Source organism: Oncorhynchus masou, chromosome 24, assembly GCF_036934945.1.
Source record: "Oncorhynchus masou masou isolate Uvic2021 chromosome 24, UVic_Omas_1.1, whole genome shotgun sequence".
Taxonomy (NCBI): Eukaryota; Metazoa; Chordata; class Actinopteri; order Salmoniformes; family Salmonidae; genus Oncorhynchus; species Oncorhynchus masou.
In genome coordinates this window covers 7598693-7618783 of record NC_088235.1, presented here as the reverse complement: position 1 = coordinate 7618783, position 20091 = coordinate 7598693, and the positions used below count along the sequence as shown (strand labels likewise).

The 20091-nt window shown below is 42.0% G+C and overlaps 1 pseudogene; it reads left to right on the top strand.

The window, feature by feature from the left end:
* The window catches only part of LOC135511827 (inactive carboxypeptidase-like protein X2), a 142260-nt pseudogene that overhangs the window by 35777 nt on the left and 86392 nt on the right, over window positions 1–20091 (top strand).

The following is a 20091-nucleotide window of genomic DNA, read 5'->3' as shown; positions in this document are numbered from 1 at the left end:
AGAACATTTAGAATGTGTAGAATATGTAGAATATGTAGAATATATTGAATGTTTAGAATGTGTAGAATATGTAGAATATATAGAGTATGTGGGAAATGCAGAATTCATAGAATATTTAGAACATTTAGAATGTGTAGAATATGTAGAATACATATAATATATAGAGTATGTGGGATATGCAGAATTCATAGAATATTTAGAAAATTTAGAATGTGTAGAATATGTAGAATGTATAGAATATTTAGAGTATGTGGGATATGTAGAATGTATAGAACATTTAGAATATTTAGAATGTGTAGAATATTTAGAATATATAGAGTATGTGGGATATGCAGAATTCATAGAATATTTAGAACATTTAGAATGTGTAGAATATGTAGAATATATATAATATATAGAGTATGTGGGATATGCAGAATGTATAGAATATTTAGAATATTTAGAATGTGTAGAATATGTAGAATATATAGAGTATGTGGGATATGTAGAATTCATAGAATATTTAGAACATTTAGAATGTGTAGAATATGTAGAATATGTAGAATATATAGAATGTTTAGAATGTGTAGAATATGTAGAATATATAGAGTATGTGGGAAATGCAGAATTCATAGAATATTTAGAACATTTAGAATGTGTAGAATATGTAGAATACATATAATATATAGAGTATGTGGGATATGCAGAATTCATAGAATATTTAGAAAATTTTGAATGTGTAGAATATATAGAGTATGTGGGAAATGCAGAATTCATAGAATATTTAGAACATTTAGAATGTGTAGAATATGTAGAATACATATAATATATAGAGTATGTGGGATATGCAGAATTCATAGAATATTTAGAAAATTTAGAATGTGTAGAATATGTAGAATGTATAGAATATTTAGAGTATGTGGGATATGTAGAATGTATAGAACATTTAGAATATTTAGAATGTGTAGAATATGTAGAATATATAGAGTATGTGGGATATGCAGAATTCATAGAATATTTAGAACATTTAGAATGTGTAGAATATGTAGAATATATATAATATATAGAGTATGTGGGATATGCAGAATTCATAGAATATTTAGAAAATTTAGAATGTGTAGAATATGTAGAATGTATAGAATATTTAGAGTATGTGGGATATGTAGAATTTATAGAATATTTAGAAAATGTAGAATGTGTAGAATATGTAGAATATATAGAATATTTAGAATGTGTAGAATATGTAGAATATAAAGAATATATAGAGTATGTGGGATATGTAGAATTTATAGAATATTTAGAAAATGTAGAATGTGTAGAATATGTAGAATATATAGAATATTTAGAATATTTAGAATGTGTAGAATATGTATAATATTTAGAATGTGTAGAATATGTATAATATATAGAATATATAGTATATTTAGAATATTTAGAATGTGTGGAATATGTAGAATATTTAGAATATATAGACTCTGTAGAATCTGTAGAATCTATAGAACATGTAGAATCTATGGAATATGTAGAATCTATTGAATATATAGAATATAAAGAAAATGTAGAATCTATAGAATATGTAGAACATTTACAATGTGTTAAATATATATAATATGTAGAATTTTAAGAATGTGTTGAATCTGTAGAATATACCGAATATTTAGAATCTGTTGAATATGTAGAATATATAAAATATTTAGAATCTATAGAAAATGTAGAATATATAGAATCTGTATAATTTGCAGACTACATAGAAGTGTCTTGGTAAGGCAGTAACTTGGTAGGGCAGTAACTTTGTAGGGCAGTGTCTTGGTAGTGCAGTGTATTGGTAGGGCAGTGTATTGGTAGGGCAGTGTCTTGGTAGGGCAGTAACTTGGTAGAGCAGTGTCTTTGTTTGGCAGTAACTTGGTAGGGCAGTGTCTTGATAGAGCATTCTCTTGGTAGGGCAGTGTCTTTTTGGCAAAGCAATTTAATAAATAGTAACACACACACACACACACACACACACACACACACACACACACACACACACACACACACACACACACACACACACACACACACACACACACACACACACACACACACACACACACACACACACACACACACACACACACACACACACACACACACACACACACACACACACACACACACACACACACACACACACACTAGTGAATAGTCTCTAAGGTGCAGATGAACAGCAGGTCTGAGCCAGTAGACAGCTGGGGTTATCTGTTCAGCATTCTGATGGTCTGCTGGTAGAAGCTGTCTCGGAGCCTGTTGGTCCGAGACGCGACACTCCTATCCTGTTTGCCAGATGGTAACGGAGTGAACAGTCCGTAGCTCGGTTGACTGGAGTCCTCGACGATCTTCCGGGCCTTTAATTAATTTACCTTTATTTTACTAGGCAAGTCAGTTAAGAACAAATTATTATTTTCAATGACGGCCTAGGGTTAACTGCCTGTTCAGGGGCAGAACGACAGATTTGTACCTTGTCAGCTCGGGGATTCGAACTTGCAACCTTTCGGTGACTAGTCCAACGCTCCAACCACTCGGCTACCCTGCCTTCCAGAGACGCGTGGTGTAAAATGTCCTGTGGGGCAGGGAGCTCACTCACAGTGATGTACTGGGCCGTCCGTACCACCCTCTTGTGGTTGAGGCCGGTGCAGTTGCCGTACCAGGCGGTGATGCAGCCAGACCAGATGCTCTCAATGGTGCATCTATAGACGTTCTTGAGGATCTGAGGGGTCAAGACACATCTCTTCAGGCGCTGTGATGTGTCTGTCCTCTTGAAGCTATTGACCCTCTCCTCTGCAGCCACGCAATGTGGATGGGGGGCCGTGCACCCCCCCTGTTTCCTGCAGGCCACTATCAGCTCCTTGGTCTTGCTGACGTTGAGGGAGAGGTTGTTGTCCACACTGCCAGGTCTCTGACCTCCTCCTTGTCGTCACTGATCAGACCTACCACTGTTGGGTTGTCCACAAACGATGATGGAGTCGTGTTTTACCACGTAGTCGTGGGTGAACAGTGTGGGTGTGTGTGTGTGTGTGTGTGTGTGTGTGTGTGTGTGTGTGTGTGTTGATTGGTGTGTCTCTCATTCCAGCATCTCAGCAGTCTCTTCTTCTACCTCTTTTTATTGGTCAGCCCTGATAATGGTTCCACAGTACTACCCAATCAGAATGCCATCCCATTGGACTGGAGACCAGAGTACTAACCAATCAGAATGCCATCCCATTGGACTGGAGACCAGAGTACTAACCAAGTGGTTTAGTTCCTTCACAGTACTAACCATGTGGTTTAGTTCCTTCACAGTACTAACCAAGTGGTTTAGTTCCTTCACAGTACTAACCATGTGGTTTAGTTCCTTCACAGTACTAACCATGTGGTTTAGTTCCTTCACAGTACTAACCATGTGGTTTAGTTCCTTCACAGTACTAACCATGTGGTTTAGTTCCTTCACAGTACAAACCATGTGGTTTAGTTCCTTCACAGTACTAACCATGTGGTTTAGATCCTTCACAGTACTAACCATGTGGTTTAGTTCCTTCACAGTACTAACCAAGTGGTTTAGTTCCTTCACAGTACTAACCATGTGGTTTAGTTCCTTCACAGTACTAACCATGTGGTTTAGTTCCTTCACAGTACAAACCATGTGGTTTAGTTCCTTCACAGTACTAACCATGTGGTTTAGATCCTTCACAGTACTAACCATGTGGTTTCGTTCCTTCACAGTACTAACCACATGGTTTTGTACCTTCACAGTACTAACCACGTGGTTGAGTTCCTTCACAGTACTAACCATGTGGTTGAGTTCCTTCACAGTACTAACCATGTGGTTTAGTTCCTTCACAGTACTAACCAAGTGGTTTAGTTCCTTCACAGTACTAACCAAGTGGTTTAGTACCTTCACAGTACTAACCACGTGGTTGAGTTTCTTCACAGTACTAACCATGTGGTTTAGTTCCTTCACAGTACTAACCATGTGGTTTAGATCCTTCACAGTACTAACCATGTGGTTTAGTTCCTTCACAGTACTAACCAAGTGGTTTAGTTCCTTCACAGTACTAACCAAGTGGTTTAGATCCTTCACAGTACTAACCATGTGGTTTAGTTCCTTCACAGTACTAACCAAGTGGTTTAGTTCCTTCACAGTACTAACCATGTGGTTTAGTTCCTTCACAGTACTAACCATGTGGTTTAGTTCCTTCACAGTACTAACCATGTGGTTTAGATCCTTCACAGTACTAACCATGTGGTTTAGTTCCTTCACAGTACTAACCATGTGGTTTAGATCCTTCACAGTACTAACCATGTGGTTTAGTTCCTTCACAGTACTCACCTTGTGGTTTAGTTCCTTCACAGTACTAACCATGTGGTTTACATCCTTCACAGTACTAACCATGTGGTTTAGTTCCTTCACAGTACTCACCTTGTGGTTTGTTCCTTCAGAATGCCCTCCAATGGGACTAGAGACCCTGAAGATTGATGACTTTCAGCTCCATGCCTCCACGATGAGACGTTACGGGCTGGGAGCACACAGAGGACGACTCAACATACAGGTAGGTCAGGAATAGAGACGTGTGTGTCAAGGAGAGAGAAGTTTGTAAAGAATAGAGGTTCGTTGAACTGTTTGGCTCGGGTGGTAAGAGCATGGTGGTTGGTTTATATTTCCACAGAGATCACATATGGATGTGGACTACCGGTTAAACGTTTTGCAACACCTACCGTCAAAGAGTTTTCTTCTTAATTTAAAAAAAACTATTTTCTACATTGTAGAATAATAGTGAGGACATCAAAACTATGGAATGGCACATATGGAGTCACATATGGAGTCACATATGGAGTCACGTATGGAGTCACGTATGGAGTCACATATGGAGTCACGTATGGAGTCACGTATGGAGTCACGTATGGAGTCACGTATGGAGTCACATATGGAATCACATATGGAGTCACATATGGAGTCACATATGGAACCACGTATGGAGTCACGTATGGAGTCACATATGGAATCACATATGGAGTCACAGATGGAATCACATATGGAATCATATATGGAATCACATATGGAGTCACATATGGAGTCACGTATGGAGTCACATATGGAGTCATGTATGGAGTCATGTAGTAACCAAAAAAGTGTTAATCAAATTCTATTTTATATTTGAGATTCTTCAAAGTTGCCACCCTTTGCCTTGAGTACAGATTTACACTCTCGTGGCGTTCTCTTAACCAGCTTCACCTGGAATGAACACTTAAAGGTCATGGGTACCAAATGCAGCTTTAGTTTAATAGGATGCTGGTTGACCTAGCTTGAGTTAGTTACTATAATGCCTGTTTTGAATGCCTTGGTTCATTGACTCTTACCAAACACAGTGAGCAGCTGGAAGAGCTGAGGATCAGGATCAGGGAAACTGCATCAAAGAGTTCAAGTACGATTTTTAAAAGATGATCATGAACCCTTAGAAAGAAAAGAGCTATGCGGTGACAGGTAACCTGGTGGGTCCTGTGTGGCTCAGTCGGTAGAGCATGGCGCTTGCAACGCCAAGCGTCGTGGGTTCGTTTCCCACTGGGGCCACCCATATGCAAAAGTAGTGGCCCCAGCCGACTTGTAAGTCGCTTTGGACAAAAGCGTCTGCTAAATGGGATATATTATTATTATTATTATATTAGAGCGTTGGGCCAATAACCGAAATGTTGATGGATCAAATCTCAGAGCTGACAAGGTAAAAACAAATCTGTAGTTCTGCCCCTGAACAGGCAGTTAACCCACTGTTCCCCGGTAGGCTGTCATTGAAAATAAGAATTTGTTCTAAAATGACTTGCCTTGTTAAATAAAGGATACAAAAAATAATAAAAGGAGCTTTCTAGAACCTAAAAAGGATACTTCTGCTGTCACCATAGGAGAACCCCTTAGAATAATCCTTGTTGGTTTCAGTCTACATGGGCTCCATGTAGAACCAAAAGGCTTCTACTTGGAACCTAACGTTTCTCCTATGGGGACAGTTGAATAATCCTTGTTGGTTCCAGGTAGAACCCTTTTGGGCTCCATGTAGAACACAGAGGGTTCCGAAAGGCTTCTACTTGGAACCTAACGTTTCTGTTATGGGGACAGTTGAATAATCATTTTGGCACCCTTTTTGTAATAAAGTGTAGTTTATTCATAGATGTCAACAACTCGTTTTGGGCAACCCTGTGATTGAAAGATATCAACGTCAATAAAATCAAACATGACTCGACACAGTTCTACATTGGTGGGCGGAGTAGTGCCGGTCGATCCAACTCAATTTCAGTGTGCAATATGGCTGCCATTAAACTGGGGGTCCATTATTATATGACTGCCATTAAACTGGGGGTCCATTATTATATGACTACCATTAAACTGGGGGTACATTATTATATGACTGCCATTAAACTGGGGGTCCATTATTATAATAGTAGCATTAAACTGGGGGTCCATTATTATATGACTGCCATTAAACTGGGTGTCCATTATTATATGACTGCCATTAAACTGGGGGTCCATTATTTTATGACTACCATTAAACTGGGGGTACATTATTATATGACTGCCATTAAACTGGGGGTCCATTATTATAATAGTAGCATTAAACTGGGGGTCCATTATTATATGACTTCCATTAAACTGGGGGTCCATTATTATATGACTGCCATTAAACTGGGGGTCCATTATTATCTGACTACCATTAAACTGGGGGTCCATTATTATATGGCTGCCATTAAACTGGGGGTCCATTATTACAGTTATTATCCCCAAACCTCATAAAGTGGACAGAAAGGTCTAAATGGGATCCTTGAAACACCCCAACTCTGACATCACCCTACTTAATTTGAAAATGTAAACGCTTAAGTAATGGTTAAGGTAAGGGTTAGTGTTTAAGGGTAGAGACGTTCCCGAGGATTCCAGATAGCACTAACCTAAAGTGAACTGGTATCTGGGAGAAGAGGTATTTCCTGTCAGGAAATGAAGAGGAGGATTGCGGTTCAGTCTCCCTCATCATCATCATCTGGGTTTTGTATTGTCCTTAGATCAGAAACTGTAGTACACCCATAATGACCCATAATGACTTCCACACACACACTTCCAGACAAACAAACCCTTTGTCATTGTGTGTTTATAGCTGTGTGGTAACATAGTGTGTTGCATTTGGGGATTGTGCAGGATAATGTCTCCAATCTGGAGAAGAGAGAGAGAGACAAAGAGAGAGAGAGAAAGTGTGCAATTACAGCAGCAAGATTTATGACCTGTTGCCACAAGAAAATTACAACCAGTGAAGAACAAACACCATTGTAAATACAACCCATATTTATGCTTATTTATTTTCCCTTTTGTACTTAACTATTTGCATACCTTTAGAACGCTGTATATAGACAAAATATGACATTTGAAATGTACATTATTTTGGAACTTTGGTGAGTGTAATGTTTACTGTTACTTTTTATTGTTTATTACACTTTTGTTTATTATCTATTTCACTTGCTTTGGTATTGTAAACATATGTTTCTCATGCCAATAAACACCTTAAATTGAAATTAAATTGAATTGAGAGAGATTGAAAGAGAGAGAGAGAGGCTTCAATGTTTCAGTAGGTACACCTATAGTACTGTAGACTACTTTATCACTGACCTCAACCCAGAGTCTCTCAGAGCGTTCACAGTCAGCCCACTGACACCCCTATCAGATCACCGCAAAATCACAGTCTACTTGAACGGAGCGATACTCACCCATGAGGCATCAAAGCCAAAGGAACTGAATAATATTAAGAAACTGAAGGAAAATAGTGTGGAAGTCTACCAAAAAACAATTAGGCAACAACAAATTAAATCCCTTCTAGACAATTTCCTGGACAAAAGGTTTCATTGTAATAGTAAAGTTGTAAACTTGGCAGTAGAACATCTAAACAGACAATTTCCTGGACGAAAGGTTTCACTGTAATAGTGAAGTTGTAAACTTGGCAGTAGAAAACCTCAACAGTATATTTCATCTGTCAGCTTCCCTATAAATCAACACATGTAAATCAGACAACCTAAGACAAATAACCACAATGACAAAATTATTTGATGAAGAATGCAAAAACCTAAGAAAGAAATTGAGAAACCCATCCAACCAAAAACATGAGACCCAAGAAAACCTGAGTCTACTCCTTCACTATGGTGGATCAATAAATTAATACAGAAATACACTACGGAAAAAGAAGGAACAGCACGTCAGAAATCAGCTCAATGCAACTGAAGAATCCATAGAATCTAAACACTTCTGGTGAAAATTGGAAAACTTTAAACAAACAACAACACAAAGGGTTATCTTTCCAAAACGGAGATGTGTGGAGGATAAACCACTTCTCCAATATTTTTGGCTCTATAAAAAAGAACAAACAGCAAAAACATATACATGATTAAATACAAATCTTAGATTCAACTATTAAAGACGACCAGAACCCACTGGATTCTCCAATAACATTGAATGAACTTCAGGAGAAAATGCAAATCTTAGAATCAACTATTAAAGACGACCAGAACCCACTGGATTCTCTAATTACATTGAATGAAGTACAGAACAAAATACAAACCCTCCAACCCAGAAAGACTTGTGGGGTGGATGGTATCCTAAATTAAATGACTATACAGACCACAAATTCCAATTGGCTATACTAAAACTCTTTAACATCATCCTTAGCTCTGGCATCTTCCCCAATATTTGGAACCAAGGACTGATCACCCCAATCCACAAAAATGGAGACAAATTTGACCCCAATAACTACCGTGGAATATGCGTCAACAGTAACCTTGGGAAAATCCTCTGCATTATCATTAACAGCAGACTCGTACCATTTCCCATCGAAGACGATGTACTGAGCAAATGTCAAATTTTTAACCAAATTATCGTATGACAGACCACATTTTCAACTTGCACACCCTAAATGACAGACAAACAAACAAACCAAAACCAAGGCAAAGTGTTCTCATGCTTTGTGGATTTCAAAAAAGCCTTAGACTCAAATTGGCATGAGGGTTTGCTATACAAATGGATGGAAAGTGGTTTTGGGGAAAAACATACAACATTGTAAAATCCATGTACACAAACAAGTGTGCGGTTAAAATTGGCAAAAAACACAAACATGTCTTTCCACGGGGTCATGGGGTGAGACAGGGATGCAGCTAAAGCCCCACCCTCTTCAACATATGTATCAACAAATAGGAGAAGCGTCTGCAGCACCCGGTCTCACCCTACTAGAAGCAGTCAAATGTCCACTGTGTTTTTACATTTTTTACATTTATTTCCCCTTTGTTTAACCAGGTGGCCAGTTGAGAACAAGTTCTCATTTACAACTGTGACCTGGCCAAGATAAAGCAAAGCAGTGTGACACAAACAACAGAGTTACACATGGAGTAAAACAAACATACAGTCAATAATACAATAGAAAAAGTCTATATACAGTGTGTGAAAATGAGGTAAGATTAAGGAGGTAAGGCAATAAATAGGCCATAGTGGTGAAATAATTACAATACAGCAATAAAACACTGGAAAGGTAGATGTGCAGAAGATGAGTGTGCAAGTAGAGATACTGGGGTGCAAAGGAGCAAAATAAATCAAATAACAGTGTGGGGATGAGGTAGTTGGATGGGCTATTTACAGATGGGCTGTGTACTATGTAAGGGAATACCCCCCTGAAATGGACAAAAATGAATGGGAAACCATTGGCATAGTACAAACCATGTACACGATGGACAATACCACCCAAATCGGCGTTGATTCATGCAAAATGTTTTGCAAATGGCATATGGCAATTGCCAGTTGTAACACTTCAAAAATCCAACAGGTGGTGTGTGCGCTCCACCGTGGTTTTTCATATAGGAAATGGACCCCAAGTCAACATCCAAAAGACAAATTTTGAAAAAATTATACTTTTGTCCAATTTTATTATCATAATTTTGTATTTTTTTTTTACTTGCGCATTATTGCATATGTTTTCTCCATTTGCAATATGATTTCATAGGAAGTCAGAAGTCAAAAGTCAATAATTGCAAAATTTCATAAAAAACTTCACACACCCCTAAAAAAGTGCTTTCTGGACCGTTTTTCGAAATTCTTTAGAATTTTGTGTCAATTACACACGTATAAGAACTGTATCAACATACTTCAGTCATATTTTATTATCACAATTATTATTATTTTTACTTGTGCATAAGGCATATGTTTTGTGGGGGCCAAATGTCATAAGAAATTTGACATGCTGAAAAATCCTGCAGAAATGCAAAATTGACTGGCCTGATGAACTCGGGATGGCCGGGCAGTGATTGTTGTTCCTTTCAATCACTCGTGGTGTTGATTTCATCATGTCCATTTGTTTATGTTTTCTCACTTTTGCAAAGTCACTGTGCATTTGCAATATGGTTAACTGGGCATTCACCATCACGAATTTGTCATGCTATAAAAATCGTTCAGGAATGCCAAATTGACTGGCCCGATGAACTCGGGATGGCTGGGCAGTGATTCTGGTACCTCTCCATCGCTCGTTAGGGTTGATTTCAGAATGTCACTTTTGGTGATGGTACCTCACTGTTAAAACATATTGCAAATGTTTTCTCACTTTTGCAAAGTCACTGAAAATCGTGCAGGAATGCCAAATTGACTGGCCCGATGAACTCTGGATGGCTGGGCAGTGATTCTGGTACCTCTCCAACGCTCGTTAGGGTTGATTTCAGAATGTCCATTTGTTGATGTTTTCTCACTCTTGCAAAGTCACTGTGCATTTGCAATATGGTTAACTGGGCATTCACCATCACAAATTTGTCATGCTATAAAAATCGTTCAGGAATGCCAAATTGACTGGCCCGATGAACTCGGGATGGCTGGGCAGTGATTCTGGTACCTCTCCATCGCTCATTAGGGTTGATTTCAGAATGTCACTTTTGGTGATGGTACCTCACTGTTAAAACATATTGCAAATGTTTTCTCACTTTTGCAAAGTCACTGAAAATCGTGCAGGAATGCCAAATTGACTGGCCCGATGAACTCTGGATGGCTGGGCAGTGATTCTGGTACCTCTCCAACGCTCGTTAGGGTTGATTTCAGAATGTCCATTTGTTGATGTTTTCTCACTCTTGCAAAGTCACTGTGCATTTGCAATATGGTTAACTGGGCATTCACCATCACGAATTTGTCATGCTATAAAAATCGTTCAGGAATGCCAAATTGACTGGCCCGATGAACTCGGGATGGCTGGGCAGTGATTCTGGTACCTCTCCATCGCTCGTTAGGGTTGATTTCAGAATGTCACTTTTGGTGATGGTACCTCAGCGTTTAAACATATTGCAAATGGACAAGAGTCACCAGCAAGTCACCGTCCATCAGTCAATTTGATATCATTCTGACACCAAACTGATACAAACTGACACCAAACCCACTTTTCCCAACTCGTTTAGGAGCCAAGTATCACATACTTCAGAGCTGGCCCAAAATTCACAACGCCTTCGGTTCAAACCATAAAAAGACCATAAAACACGTAGTTACGTTTTAGCTGCGGGTCCATTTCTTGTGTTATGTGTAGGCCTAGCTGAGGCGACCCCGAATCCCAAGTTTCAGCTCGATAGGTCATTTGGTGTCCGAGTAAAACCCTAATTGGTGCTGAAAATCTAATTTTTTCCATGCCTTGCTATGGGGTCCTTGAATGAGCTATGGGACAGAAACGTTGGGGTCCGTCTCTATGGGCCGAGCCGGTTTCAATGCACCTAGTCTTGTGTCTCTGAGACTTTTCTAAATGTCGCCATTTTTGTAATGGTCAAAATGAATTGAAGTCATTGCAAATGTACGAGGCTGTTTCTCGGTCCGAGAACCTTCTAGAGCCACCTAACTCACCACGCACTATCGACCTGAGGTCTAGAACAGGTTTCTAAAGTTTCGGAACTCTAGGTCTGACGGTTCTTTTTTAGCTCGAACAAAGCTAACTATTGGAGGCAGTGTCAGTCTCTACGCACCCCAATACGTCCCTCCTTCCAAGTTGTGTATCTGTGTGATTTAGTGTTCCTTTGAATTTTTATGGGAAAAATGACTGATTTACAGTTCATGGGGGTTGCCTAATCACACATATGAAGTTTTGAACAGATCAGATTTTTTTAACCCTTCCAAACAGCCCCTGAGACACCAATTATGGCACTTCCGGTTGGCACAGGAAGCTGTAACTCAACACACATCCTCATTGGGGTATTCTATTACAGAATCCTGAGTTTTAAGTCTTTACGTTGAGAATTGACTGATCTACACAGGGTTGAATGCAGAGTCATTTTCACCTTTGCTGGTGATGTACATCCAAATACCTTTTGGGTCAATTTAACCACTTCCGGTTGCTCCAGGAAGCTTAGAATTGACACAGGTAGACCTCATTGTGGTCTGATGGACTGTCATAGAAGACAGGTTCGTAAGGCATTCATAACCCACATAGGCTTCAGGTTGAATTTAGAGGTGAAGGCAATGTATTCCTATGGGAGAGAAGTCAATGCAAACTGTTTAGATGTAAACACCTTCTTTTAACTGTGAAGGGTTAATGCCACACGGTCAAGGATAGGCTTGCACAGATTGGGATGACCTTAGGAACAGTCCTGTGTTTGAATTGTCCTTCTAAACCTAACGGTTCCGCCGCTGTCACCCAAAATCAAATGACGTTCTGGTGCAGGCTTCATTTTGGGCCTACTCTTCTCATGGTCGCTGCGCTCAGACCGAGCGAGCTACGGTCAAGCGGGATATCTCGTTGAACTCGGCACGGCCTTGGGATTATGTTTATGCCATTGCCTGCTCTCTGTGTCTTTAAACACCACGCTTTGTCACTCCATCCTTGCTGTGTGTGTGTGTGAGAGCTTTTCTTTGACATCTGTTGGGAGAAATGACTGATTTTACAGTTCAGGAGGGTTGCCTAATCACACATATGAAGTTTTGAAAAGATCTGACCTTTTTAACCCTTGGATACAGCCACTATGACACCATTTAAGGCACTTCCTGTTGGCACAGGAAGCTATAAATAAACTCATATCCTCATTGGGGTATGCCTTTACAGAATTCTGAGTTTTAAGTCTTTACGTTAAGAACTGAGTTATTTACGGAGGGTTTAGTGAGTGTGTGTTATTTCAGAAAATCATAGAAAATCACAGAAATCTCGCAGAGCTCCGCAGCACACTTTAAAAATATTCGTATGAACACCCTGCAACTGGATTTGTAACTGTTGAAAAAAAAACACCTATATTTGAACATCACAAATCTGTCATTGTACGATTTCTCTTAAATGACGATAGATAAATGGCTGATTTTTTGTTATTGACACCGGAGGCTCCTTGACTTTGACGTGAAGTGAAAAAATAATTTCTCTATTTTCATTTTGGACCTTTAATCCCAGAAAAATGGCCATAACTCAAAAAACGTTGAGGCCTAGACGCCATCTTGTTCGGGACCAACTGCCCATTATGCCAAACCTATGCTCACCAAGTTTCGGCTTCGAAATTTTTTCAGTTTTCGAGATAAGGCCCGTCGTGATTCGTGATGTTTTGTCAAATTGCAGTATGATTGCTTATGCCCTCTTGTGGGATTTTCCGGGATAGCGGAAAAATGACCAAAATTTGATTATTTTATAAAACGAAAACCGAATGTCCGACAAAGTTCATTTGATGACTTCCCGGTAGGTCTGGCCCTGCCACTCGGCCCGACGCCGTCCCCGAATTTAACAAATGTTTTCGGACGTCTAGTAAGGGACGGTACATTTGCAATATGGACTTTCTCACTAACCATACAGAAAATGTTGAAATGTTCCCTTAAGGTATGTACAGGTGCAGTGATCTGTGAGCTGCTCTGACAGCTGGTGCTTAAAACGTCTTGGATATAGGGGGCATTATTTTAATTTTTGGATGAAAAACGTTCCTGTTTTAAACAAAATATTTTGTCACGAAAAGATGCTTGACTATGCATATAATTCACAGCTTTGGAAAGAAAACACTGACGTTTCCAAAACTGCAAAGATATTGTCTGTGAGTGCCACAGAACTGATGTTACAGGCGAAACCCAGATAAAAATCCAATCAGGAAGGGCCGCATTTTTTGATACCGCCTCATGCCAATGACTCCTTATATGGCAGTGAAGGAGCTAGGAGTCAGCTTACGTTTTCCACGTTTTCCTCAAGGTGTCTACAGCATTGTGACGTCTTTTTAGGGATTTCCATTGGAGAATGGCTGTAAGAGACCTGAAGTTCTTCAAAGGTAAATGATTTAATTTGGTTGCTTTTCTTATTTTTGTGAAAATGTTGCCTGCTGCCAGCACAGCCTCGCATAGCATTATGCCATGCTAAACTTACACAAATGCTTGTCTAGCGTTGGCTGTAACGCATATTTTGAAAATCTGAGATGACAGTGTTGTTAACAAAAGGCTAAGCTTGTGTTTCAATATATTTATTTCATTTCATTTGCGATTTTCATAAATAGGAAACGTTGCGTTATGGTAATGCGCTTGAGGCTATGATTACGCTCCCGGATACGGGATTGCTCGTCGCTAGAGGTTATTAAAGCTAGTAAGGGAGATATGAGTCTCCAGCTTCTGTGATTTTTGCAGTTTGTTCCAGTTATTGGCAGCAGAGAACTGGAAGGAAAGCCGAAGAGGGGGTGACCAGTGAAATACAGTTGGGCAAAAAAGTATTTAGTCAGCCAACAATTGTGCATGTTCTCCCACTTACAAAGATGAGAGAGGCCTGTAATTTTCATCATAGGTACTTCACTTCATCACTTCAACTATGACAGACAGAATGAGAAAAAAAATCCAGAAAATCACATTGTAGGATTTTTTATGAATTTATTTGCAAATTATGGTGTTCACAAACAGACACCACAGAGCCCCAGGACAGAAACACAATTAGACCAAACCAAATCATGAGAAAACAAAAAGATAATTACTTGACACATTGAAAAGAATTAACAAAAAAACAGAGCAAACTAGAATGCTATTTGGCCCTAAACAGAGAGTACACAGCGGCAGAATACTTGACCACTGTGACTTACCCAAACTTAAGGAAAGCTTTGACTATGTACAGACTCAGTGAGCATAGCCTTGCTATTGAGAAAGGCCGCCGTAGGCAGACCTGGATCTCAAGAGAAGACAGGCTATGTGCACACTGCCCACAAAATGAGGTGGAAACTGAGCTGCACTTCCTAACCTCCTGCCAAATGTTTGACCATATTAGAGAAACATATATTTCCTACAAAGATTTATTTTTCTAAATAATCTAATTTTGATAAACCACAGTGTGCATAAACACATGTTTCCCATGCCAATAAGCCCCTTAAATGAAATAGAAATGTAATTGAAAGAGAGAGAAAGACCGAGAGACAGAGAGAGACAGACAGAGACTCAGAGGATAGCAAGAGAGAGACAGACAGAGAGACAGAGAGAGACAGACAGAGAGACAGAGAGACAGAGAGAGACAGACAGAGACACAGAGGATAGCAAGAGAGAGACAGACAGAGAGACAGAGAGACAGAGAGAGACAGACAGAGACTCAGAGGATAGCAAGAGAGAGAGGAATCTCTTGAAATCAGAAGGAATAGAGGGTCGGTACACAGAGGAAATGGATATCATCTTGTGAATCATTCCGATGCAGAGCAAAGCACATGCCCCGCCCACAGAGGAAACGGATATCATCTTGTGAATCATTCCGATGCAGAGCAAAGCACATGCCCCGCCACAGAGGAAACGGATATCATCTTGCGAATCATTCCGATGCAGAGCAAAGCACATGCCACGCCCACAGAGGAAACGGATATCATCTTGCGAATCATTCAGATGCAGAGCAAAGCACATGCCCCGCCCACAGAGGAAACGGATATCATCTTGAGAATCATTCCGATGCAGAGCAAAGCACATGCCCCGCCCACAGAGGAAACGGATATCATCTTGAGAATCATTCCGATGCAGAGCAAAGCACATGCCCCGCCCACAGAGGAAACGGATATCATCTTGCAAATCATTCCGATGAAGAGCAAAGCACATGCCCCGCCCACAGAGGAAACGGATATCATCTTGTGAATCATTCCGATGCAGAGCAAAGCACAGGTCCCGCCCACAGAGGAAACGGATATCATCTTGCGAATCATTCCGATGCAGAGCAAAGCACATGCCCCGCCCACAGAGGAAACGGATATCATCTTGCGAATCATTCCGATGCAGAGCAAAGCACATGCCCCGCCCACAGAGGAAACGGATATCATCTTGTGAATCATTCCGATGCAGAGCAAAGCACATGCCCCGCCCACAGAGGAAACGGATATCATCTTGCGAATCATTCCGATGCAGAGCAAAGCACATGCCCCGCCCACAGAGGAAACGGATATCATCTTGCGAATCATTCCGATGCAGAGCAAAGCACATGCCCCGCCCACAGAGGAAACGGATATCATCTTGAGAATCATTCCGATGCAGAGCAAAGCACATGCCCCGCCCACAGAGGAAACGGATATCATCTTGAGAATCATTTCGATGCAGAGCAAAGCACATGCCCCGCCCACAGAGGAAACGGATATCATCTTGCAAATCATTCCGATGCAGAGCAAAGCACATGCCCCGCCCACAGAGGAAACGGATATCATCTTGAGAATCATTCCGATGCAGAGCAAAGCACATGCCCCGCCCACAGAGGAAACGGATATCATCTTGAGAATCATTCCGATGCAGAGCAAAGCACATGCCCCGCCCACAGAGGAAACGGATATCATCTTGAGAATCATTCCGATGCAGAGCAAAGCACATGCCCCGCCCACAGAGGAAACGGATATCATCTTGCAAATCATTCCGATGCAGAGCAATGCACATGCCCCGCCCACAGAGGAAACGGATATCATCTTGCGAATCATTCCGATGCAGAGCAAAGCACATGCCCCGCCCACAGAGGAAACGGATATCATCTTGCGAATCATTCCGATGCAGAGCAAAGCACATGCCCCGCCCACAGAGGAAACGGATATCATCTTGCGAATCATTCCGATGCAGAGCAAAGCACATGCCCCGCCCACAGAGGAAACGGATATCATCTTGCGAATCATTCCGATGCAGAGCAAAGCACATGCCCCGCCCACAGAGGAAACGGATATCATCTTGCGAATCATTCCGATGCAGAGCAAAGCACATGCCCCGCCCACAGAGGAAACGGATATCATCTTGAGAATCATTCCGATGCAGAGCAAAGCACATGCCCCGCCCACAGAGGAAACGGATATCATCTTGAGAATCATTTCGATGCAGAGCAAAGCACATGCCCCGCCCACAGAGGAAACGGATATCATCTTGCAAATCATTCCGATGCAGAGCAAAGCACATGCCCCGCCCACAGAGGAAACGGATATCATCTTGAGAATCATTCCGATGCAGAGCAAAGCACATGCCCCGCCCACAGAGGAAACGGATATCATCTTGAGAATCATTCCGATGCAGAGCAAAGCACATGCCCCGCCCACAGAGGAAACGGATATCATCTTGAGAATCATTCCGATGCAGATTAAAGCACATGCCCCGCCCACAGAGGAAACGGATATCATCTTGCAAATCATTCCGATGCAGAGCAATGCACATGCCCCGCCCACAGAGGAAACGGATATCATCTTGTGAATCATTCCGATGCAGAGCAAAGCACAGGCCCCGCCCACAGAGGAAACGGATATCATCTTGAGAATCATTCCGATGCAGCGCAAAGCACATGCCCCGCCCACAGAGGAAACGGATATCATCTTGCGAATCATTCCGATGCAGAGCAAAGCACATGCCCCGCCCACAGAGGAAACGGATATCATCTTGCGAATCATTCCGATGCAGAGCAAAGCACATGCCCCGCCCACAGAGGAAACGGATATCATCTTGCGAATCATTCCGATGCAGAGCAAAGCACATGCCCCGCCCACAGAGGAAACGGATATCATCTTGCGAATCATTCCGATGCAGAGCAAAGCACATGCCCCGCCCACAGAGGAAACGGATATCATCTTGTGAATCATTCCGATGCAGAGCAAAGCACATGCCCCGCCCACAGAGGAAACGGATATCATCTTGCGAATCATTCCGATGCAGAGCAAAGCACATGCCCCGCCCACAGAGGAAACGGATATCATCTTGCGAATCATTCCGATGCAGAGCAAAGCACATGCCCCGCCCACAGAGGAAACGGATATCATCTTGAGAATCATTCCGATGCAGAGCAAAGCACATGCCCCGCCCACAGAGGAAACGGATATCATCTTGAGAATCATTTCGATGCAGAGCAAAGCACATGCCCCGCCCACAGAGGAAACGGATATCATCTTGCAAATCATTCCGATGCAGAGCAAAGCACATGCCCCGCCCACAGAGGAAACGGATATCATCTTGAGAATCATTCCGATGCAGAGCAAAGCACATGCCCCGCCCACAGAGGAAACGGATATCATCTTGAGAATCATTCCGATGCAGAGCAAAGCACATGCCCCGCCCACAGAGGAAACGGATATCATCTTGAGAATCATTCCGATGCAGAGCAAAGCACATGCCCCGCCCACAGAGGAAACGGATATCATCTTGCAAATCATTCCGATGCAGAGCAATGCACATGCCCCGCCCACAGAGGAAACGGATATCATCTTGCGAATCATTCCGATGCAGAGCAAAGCACATGCCCCGCCCACAGAGGAAACGGATATCATCTTGCGAATCATTCCGATGCAGAGCAAAGCACATGCCCCGCCCACAGAGGAAACGGATATCATCTTGCGAATCATTCCGATGCAGAGCAAAGCACATGCCCCGCCCACAGAGGAAACGGATATCATCTTGCGAATCATTCCGATGCAGAGCAAAGCACATGCCCCGCCCACAGAGGAAACGGATATCATCTTGCGAATCATTCCGATGCAGAGCAAAGCACATGCCCCGCCCACAGAGGAAACGGATATCATCTTGAGAATCATTCCGATGCAGAGCAAAGCACATGCCCCGCCCACAGAGGAAACGGATATCATCTTGAGAATCATTTCGATGCAGAGCAAAGCACATGCCCCGCCCACAGAGGAAACGGATATCATCTTGCAAATCATTCCGATGCAGAGCAAAGCACATGCCCCGCCCACAGAGGAAACGGATATCATCTTGAGAATCATTCCGATGCAGAGCAAAGCACATGCCCCGCCCACAGAGGAAACGGATATCATCTTGAGAATCATTCCGATGCAGAGCAAAGCACATGCCCCGCCCACAGAGGAAACGGATATCATCTTGAGAATCATTCCGATGCAGAGCAAAGCACATGCCCCGCCCACAGAGGAAACGGATATCATCTTGCAAATCATTCCGATGCAGAGCAATGCACATGCCCCGCCCACAGAGGAAACGGATATCATCTTGAGAATCATTCCGATGCAGAGCAAAGCACATGCCCCGCCCACAGAGGAAACGGATATCATCTTGCAAATCATTCCGATGCAGAGCAAAGCACATGCCCCGCCCACAGAGGAAACGGATATCATCTTGCAAATCATTCCGATGCAGAGCAATGCACATGCCCCGCCCACAGAGGAAACGGATATCATCTTGCGAATCATTCCGATGCAGAGCAAAGCACATGCCCCGCCCACAGAGGAAACGGATATCATCTTGCGAATCATTCCGATGCAGAGCAAAGCACATGCCCCGCCCACAGAGGAAACGGATATCATCTTGCGAATCATTCCGATGCAGAGCAAAGCACATGCCCCGCCCACAGAGGAAACGGATATCATCTTGCGAATCATTCCGATGCAGAGCAAAGCACATGCCCCGCCCACAGAGGAAACGGATATCATCTTGCGAATCATTCCGATGCAGAGCAAAGCACATGCCCCGCCCACAGAGGAAACGGATATCATCTTGAGAATCATTCCGATGCAGAGCAAAGCACATGCCCCGCCCACAGAGGAAACGGATATCATCTTGAGAATCATTTCGATGCAGAGCAAAGCACATGCCCCGCCCACAGAGGAAACGGATATCATCTTGCAAATCATTCCGATGCAGAGCAAAGCACATGCCCCGCCCACAGAGGAAACGGATATCATCTT